The 6,750-nt window shown below is 44.1% G+C and overlaps 1 pseudogene; it reads right to left on the reverse strand.

Moving 5' to 3' along the window:
* Positions 1-635: 635 nt before the first annotated feature.
* LOC144365913 (elongin-C pseudogene) lies at positions 636-1,133 on the reverse strand (annotated as a pseudogene).
* Between the last annotated feature and the right edge of the window lie 5,617 nt (positions 1,134-6,750).

The following is a 6,750-nucleotide window of genomic DNA, read 5'->3' on the forward strand; positions in this document are numbered from 1 at the left end:
AGAGAAAGGAAACATCAGTGAAGAGCAGAGTTTTGGAGATGGTGTCATGGAAGAAAAGACCTGGGTCTCAGAAACTCAGAGACCTCTTCCCAAACAAGAGGCATGAACAGGGGAAAAAATAGACAAGACCTGGGGGAAAGTTCACGAGTCTTAGTCCCACATTGAGCCCAAGTCTGTTTACACCACCAATTTTTTTCTTTTTTTTTTTTAAGTTATAAACATGTTTATTATGTAATTATTTGCATAACTCTAGTAATGCTATCAGTGGCTATAGATCAGAATAAGTTTAAAAAAAAAAACACTAAAAACAAATATACATAGCCCCATTATTTACCTGTAGAACATGTTCGTTTATGCCTATATTTCAGCATTTATTGTATCATCGTTCTAATTTTAAAAGTCACATCCAAAAACCACCTACAAATTGGCATAATTGTTTATTTCTCAGTTTGTGAAAATGTCCTTAATTTGTTGATGCATGAAACAAATTTTAACTTTGATTGCTATGCAAAAGAACAGAAGAAAATCTGCTTTGCAATTAAATTTGTAGTTCAATTGCATACAGACAACATGCTATATATGAAAAAATTACTAACTGAACTACAAATATTAAATACTGAAAAAAAAATTAACAGTTTATTATAATTTATTTTATTTAACAATCTAGGAAGTTCGCAGCCATCAGTAGTTCCAATGCGATTTCAGGTGCAATTGGGAATTCAGGAATCTCGGTAGAGCTGTTAGTGTAGCGAAACTTGTAGGTAAAATACATGCATACTTTTGATAGCACATGAGATGGAATTTCTTTAAAATTGACCTCATTCGTTTCATTTTCGGCAAACTGACCTGGGCCACTCAACATGGCTTTTATTGTTCCTGATGTTAGTGCATGTTCTCTTTTTACAATAAATTCATGACCATCAGAAGATATCAATTTGACATACATGGCATCAGGGCCTTCACAGCCACCATAGGTTTTCTCTTCTCCATCCATTATGTTCTTATATATTCTAGTTTGGTTCCACAGGAACGTGAGTAGTTTCCATTGTTAAAGATCTTTGAAGCAGGCTCCAAACATTTTCCATTTAACCTATTACAATCGTCAGCCTCGCAGCCACTGCAGCTGAGTCCCCTCGTACCGCCACAGCCCCTACTCCAGGGCCACCCCCCCATCCCCAGCTGCCTACCCCAGTCCAATTTTTTTCTCTTTGCTGCCAGCTCCATAGAATACTGACCATCTTCCTTGCCCTGTTTAGAGTTTATGATTCATCCCAATGTTCTCCCCTTTACACACGCCCTCATCTCCCTTTCCTCTGTCCTTCCTCTCTGGAACTCACTTGGCACAATACCCAAACCTGGATAAACCCAAGCTGCCAACCGCTCAGGATCTGCCCCCAGCTGAACATAACCAGAGGAAAGCGCTCAATTGTTCTAACAGGTTTTGTTGTGAATCTAGATTCTGACCGAAAATCTCAGTGGCTTTCCAGAACATCCTGACACTAGATGTCCAATCAGTTCTACTTGGTCACCCTCCGAAAGAACTATTTCATGCCTTCTCTTCTCTCCCCCAAACTCTAAAAGACCTCTTCCCCACTCCCTCCCTTTGATGATACTGATTTTTTTCTCAGAGAAAATAGAAACCAGAAGAGATCCACTTTGCTTTTCTACAACTCACTTTTACCCACCCACCTGCAACCCTGGCCCTCTTTTTCTCATCTCCTCCCGAGGCCAAGTGGTCTCTGGTTCTTTGGAGCCCACACCCTCTTGCTTGCTGCACCGTGTAGCAATGCCGATTTTCTCCTGATTTGTCTATTCTTCCCCTCTCTTCTGAACCATGTCCATGCACATACCAAATGGTTGTAATAGTGCTACTCTTTAAAGAATCCACTCTTGACCCCACATTTCCATTTTTGCTCCTCTTTACAGCATCACCTGAAGGCCCTGTCTCTACAGGCTGTCTCCACCTCTTCCCCCCGCCCCCATTCTCTCTTTAATCCAGCTCATTCAGAATTTCCTTCCCGCTATAGTGGTTCAAATCAGCACATCAAATCAAGTCCTCCAGTGCCTGTCCCCATTTTACTAAACCTCTCAGTAGGACTGGACACTGCAGCCCACCTGTTCCTCCTTGAAACACTATGGTTTTCAGGACACCAACCCTTCTGGGCCTCCTCCCATCTCACTAGTTATTCCTTCTCAGTTCCCCTTGCTGCCACCTCATCCTATACTGTCCATTAAATATTGGAGTGAGCCTGGGTTCAGCCTCGGGGCAAGCTCCTCCCACCCAGGTGATGTCTTTTTGACCCAGGGCTTTAAATACCATCTACACCCTTGTGACTCTCCAAGCTTATCTCCGGCTCTGATCTTTATCTTACATTCCAAACTAGACTATTGATCTAATATTCGATATCCTCCTTTAAGATGGTCGAAACAGAGCTCTTCATTTCCTAACCAATCTCCTCCCCTAATCGTTCCATCTCAAAAAAAAAAAAAAAAAAATGGCTCCACCCAGCGGCCCAGATCACAAAGCTGGGAGACATCCTTGACGCCTCTCTTTCTGTCCTCTTGGGCATCGGATCCATCATCAATGAGTCTGTGTCAAGCCCTGGAAACAGCCTCTAAGCCCCTGCCTCCCTCCTTGCACCAACCACTTCCACAGCCATGTCCATACTTGAGGCCAGGGAAAGATTTCACCTGCATTTTACAACAGTCAGCTGGCCTTTCTAGATCTCTTTGTTTCTATGAAGAATAATCTCCAAGAGCAGCCAGAGTGTTCTTTTTAAAGCATAAATCGGATCTCTTTGCTCCCAAGATGCACTTCCTCCGATGTCTTCCCATTGTGCTTGGAATGAAATTCAAGGTCCTCATGGGAGCCGGTGAGACCAGGTGGCCTGGCAGCGGCTACTTGTCCCCCTGCACCGCTGCTCTTCAGCCACGCCGACTTCCTGCTGTTCACTGGTTGGCCCTCATTCTGTTCCACTGCTTCCCAAGGGCCTCCCCACGCAGCCCTCTCCCCCACCACCTATCTAGGTGTCTGCTCAGATGCGCTGTCTTCAGAGTGACCTTCCTGTTCACCTTATGAGAACTGAAATTAACACCCCCGTCTTCCTCCAATAAATACTGCATTTATTATTATTATTATTATTATTATTATTATTATTATTATTATTTTCCACAGTTCTAGGATGGAACCCAGGACTGCACGTGTGCCAGGAGAGCGCTCTACCACTGAGGTAATCCCTAGCCCAAGGTCATCCCTTGCCATATCTCCTTCCCAGTGCTCACCAGCTTATGAAACTTGGTATTATTCATCAATTTGTTGACTTATGATTTATCTGTCTTTCCTTTTGGAATATGCACTTGATATAGGAAGACAACCCTGCTTGCTACTTGATCACTGTCATACCAAACCTAAGATGAAGTATTTTTAAAATATTGCTAAGGAAAAAGGGGAGGAAGGGGTTGGAGAAGAGAGAAAAGGCAGAAGAAAGCATATTTGGGGGATCAGATGATTTGTACGAATCCATCAAAAAGAAATCTCTGCATGAGTCGACACAGCTTCATGTCACCAATTTTGCAAAGAGCTGGTAGGAACCTAAAGTGAGTAGGTTTCCTATCCTGTCCCCTCGTTCAGCACACAACCTGACTTGGGTCTCTTATAATTAGCTGGTGTGGCTGCAGATCTGGATTCCCATCTAACAGATGCATTCTTTGAATAGATTCCGGCTATCTACCGCTGAAAATGTCTGTCTTAGAAAACAGATATGCTAATGGGACAGCCGGGGCTACCCTGGAGCACTTGGGAGCTCCTGGAGGTCAGGATACACAACCCATTAGGTCTGGATGGATGAAGTAAGTTCCTTCTTTTTTCGGAGACCCTGTGCCCAGCTGGTGGGTCACAGGATTGTCCCCAAGACCACGTTCATGGGAACATTCAAGCAGGTCAGAATAGAAGAACAAAGGGATTGCTAGACATTGGCAGACTCCCATGCCTGCTTCAGAGCTTTGACCGACATCCCAGAACTAGGAACATCCAGCGTTTTCTCCTGTCTACCGAAGGAGTCCCTCTCTGCCACTGCCCCGGGAGTCTCCTCCGTGCCATCCTTCCCACCCCTTAGGCAGACTCCCCTCCTCGGGATTCTCTGCAGGTAACACACCTGTTCCCTGATTGAGACTGTGTGTCAGGTTTTACAACTTAGGTCAATTTGTGCTGCTAAACAAAATGTCTCAGACGGGGAAATTTAAAACAGCAGAAATGTATTACTTATTCATTAGTCTAGAGGGGGAAGACCAGCAGATTGGGAGTTCAGGGAGCTCCTGTTCCTCAAAGATGTTGCCTTCTTTGGGGGTCCTAATTTGGCAGAAGAGGCAAACAAGCTCCCTCGGGCCTCTTTTATCGGGACGCTAATCCCATTCCTGAGGTGAAACCCTCATGGCCCAATCATCTCCCCAAATCCCACCACATTCCAGATTATGTTTCAGCATATAAATTGGGAGTAGGGGTGCACTGAGACCACAGCATCCTCTTCTAAGTCCTCTTCTCTATCCCAGTTGGAAAGGCTACCCCCTGGTTGTGGGGGGGGGGGTCTCATATATTTCTCCAGTTATTATTTTATTTTCATAATTAAAACAAAATATTATACTCTGATGGGTCAGAACCTCCCCCCCCCTTCTACTCAGGCCTAAATTGACCTCACCTGCCTCCAGCCTCCCACAGGAACTACCCTCAGCTCTGAACCTTTCACTTTCGACCCCAGCCAGCCTCGTGTGTTTGCCAAGGCTTCGGGTCCATGGGTCTTCAGGAGCATCCATAAGAAGCTGAAGGCTGGCCACCGTGTCTGGGAATTCTTCAGGTGTCCCCCACAGGGCCACATGGAGAATGCATTTTCCATAAACCTTCTGATTTACCTGTGTATTCTAGAAAACAGAAATCCGAGGATGCCATTGTCACGAGCACTGATGTCCTCTTTGCTGCTAATAAAAATGCCACTCAGCGTAACCAGACATTTACAACACTCAGAAGAGGAGGCACTGACCCACGTGGCCCTTATCTAGCTACCTAGAGCGAATGCTAATTGAGTGAAAAATTGCTAGAGATTGGCCTGAGAGAAGCCCTGTCCCCAACAGCAACCTATTTCTGCAAACTCACTCTGAGAACATTCGCGGCAGGCTCCGTGGCATTGCCCAGAAGTGGGTCCCATCAACCCGGTTCCCCCTGGGCTGGCTCACACTGCCCTTCTTGATGGCGGCTTCTCAACATGCTGAAGGAGAAACGTGAAGTGAGAGGTCTGGGGTGCGGCTCAGTGGCTTGCCTAATACATTTGGGGCCCTCAGTTCAGTCCTAACACCAAAAAAAGGACAGAAAAGGTTGAAATAGGATCTGGGACACCCCAAGGAGTGAGCAGGTGGCCTGGGCAGCTGGGAAACTGGAAAAGGCCCAGTTAAATAAGAATTTGTCAGGAGGTGTGGCAATGTGGATAAATCTAGGGGACTCTGCACTCAATTCAGGCAGAAAAAGAAAAACACAGCACTGAATGAGCTCACTTACAGACGGACTGTTAAAAAAGTTGAATGCATAGAAACAGAGAATAGAACGCGGTGGCCAGAGCCAGGTGTGGTGGCACACGCCTGTTTCCCAGTGACTCAGGAGGCTAAGGCAGGAGGATCACGAGTTCAAGGCCAGCCTCAGCAATTTAGCAAGGCCCCTCCCCAGCAACTTAGAGAAACCATGTCTCTAAATGAAAAATTAGGACTGGAGGTGTAGCTCAGTGGTTAAGCACCCCTGGCCTCAAAAATCATGGTACCAAAAAATAAATAAAAATTAAAATGAGATTGCCAGGGGCAGCAGAGTGGGGGAAATGGGAGATACGGATCAAAGGTTTCAAACTTCTGATGCTAAGAGGAAGAAATTCTAGGGGTCACGTGCGATTGACTCAGAATGCTCCACTGTATACTTGAAGCTTGCTTAGAGAGCAGATCTTAAATACCTTCAGCACAAACCATACCAAACAACGGTAACTGGATGAGGTGATAAATGTGCTGACTAATTTGATATTTCATGATGCACACATACACCAAATCATTATATTATGCCTCTTAAATGTATACAATCTTATTTGTCAATTATACCTGAGTAAAGCTGGAAATTTTAATGTTTTGAACAACTAATAATAAAAAAAAGAAAAAAAAAAGCTGGAAATTTTTAATGTTCAAAAAAAGAGTTCTTAAAGAGTTAAAATGTTGCAACAGAGGACAGCAAAAGTATTTTTTTAATTATTTTCTCATGCATATGATATGCTTAATTTATACAATGATCAGTAACTACTGATTCCCACTGTTCACTAGTCATAAGGTTGTGTTCTGTTTAAATGGTAGCATTTGTATAACAGAAAAGTGAATACTACTATAGAATAATACATAATTTCAAATATACAACTTTTTTCTTTAAATTACAATACTGGGATTGAACCCAGAGATTCTGCATACCAGGCAAGTGCTCTACCACTGAGAGGGGTACCCTACGCACCCATTTCTTATATTTTTATTTTTAAAAATAAAGAGATTGAACCCAGGGTGTTTAACCACTGAGCCACATTTCCAGCACTTTTTTGTATTTTATTTAGAGACAGGATCTCACTGAGTGGCTTGGGGCCTCAGTAAATTGCTGAGGCTGATTCTTGAACTTGTGGTCCTCCTGCCTCAGCCTCCTGAGTTGCTGGGATTACAGGTGTGCACCACCACATCCAGCTCACA

Source organism: Ictidomys tridecemlineatus, chromosome 8 (assembly GCF_052094955.1).
Source record: "Ictidomys tridecemlineatus isolate mIctTri1 chromosome 8, mIctTri1.hap1, whole genome shotgun sequence".
Lineage (NCBI taxonomy): Eukaryota > Metazoa > Chordata > Mammalia > Rodentia > Sciuridae > Ictidomys > Ictidomys tridecemlineatus.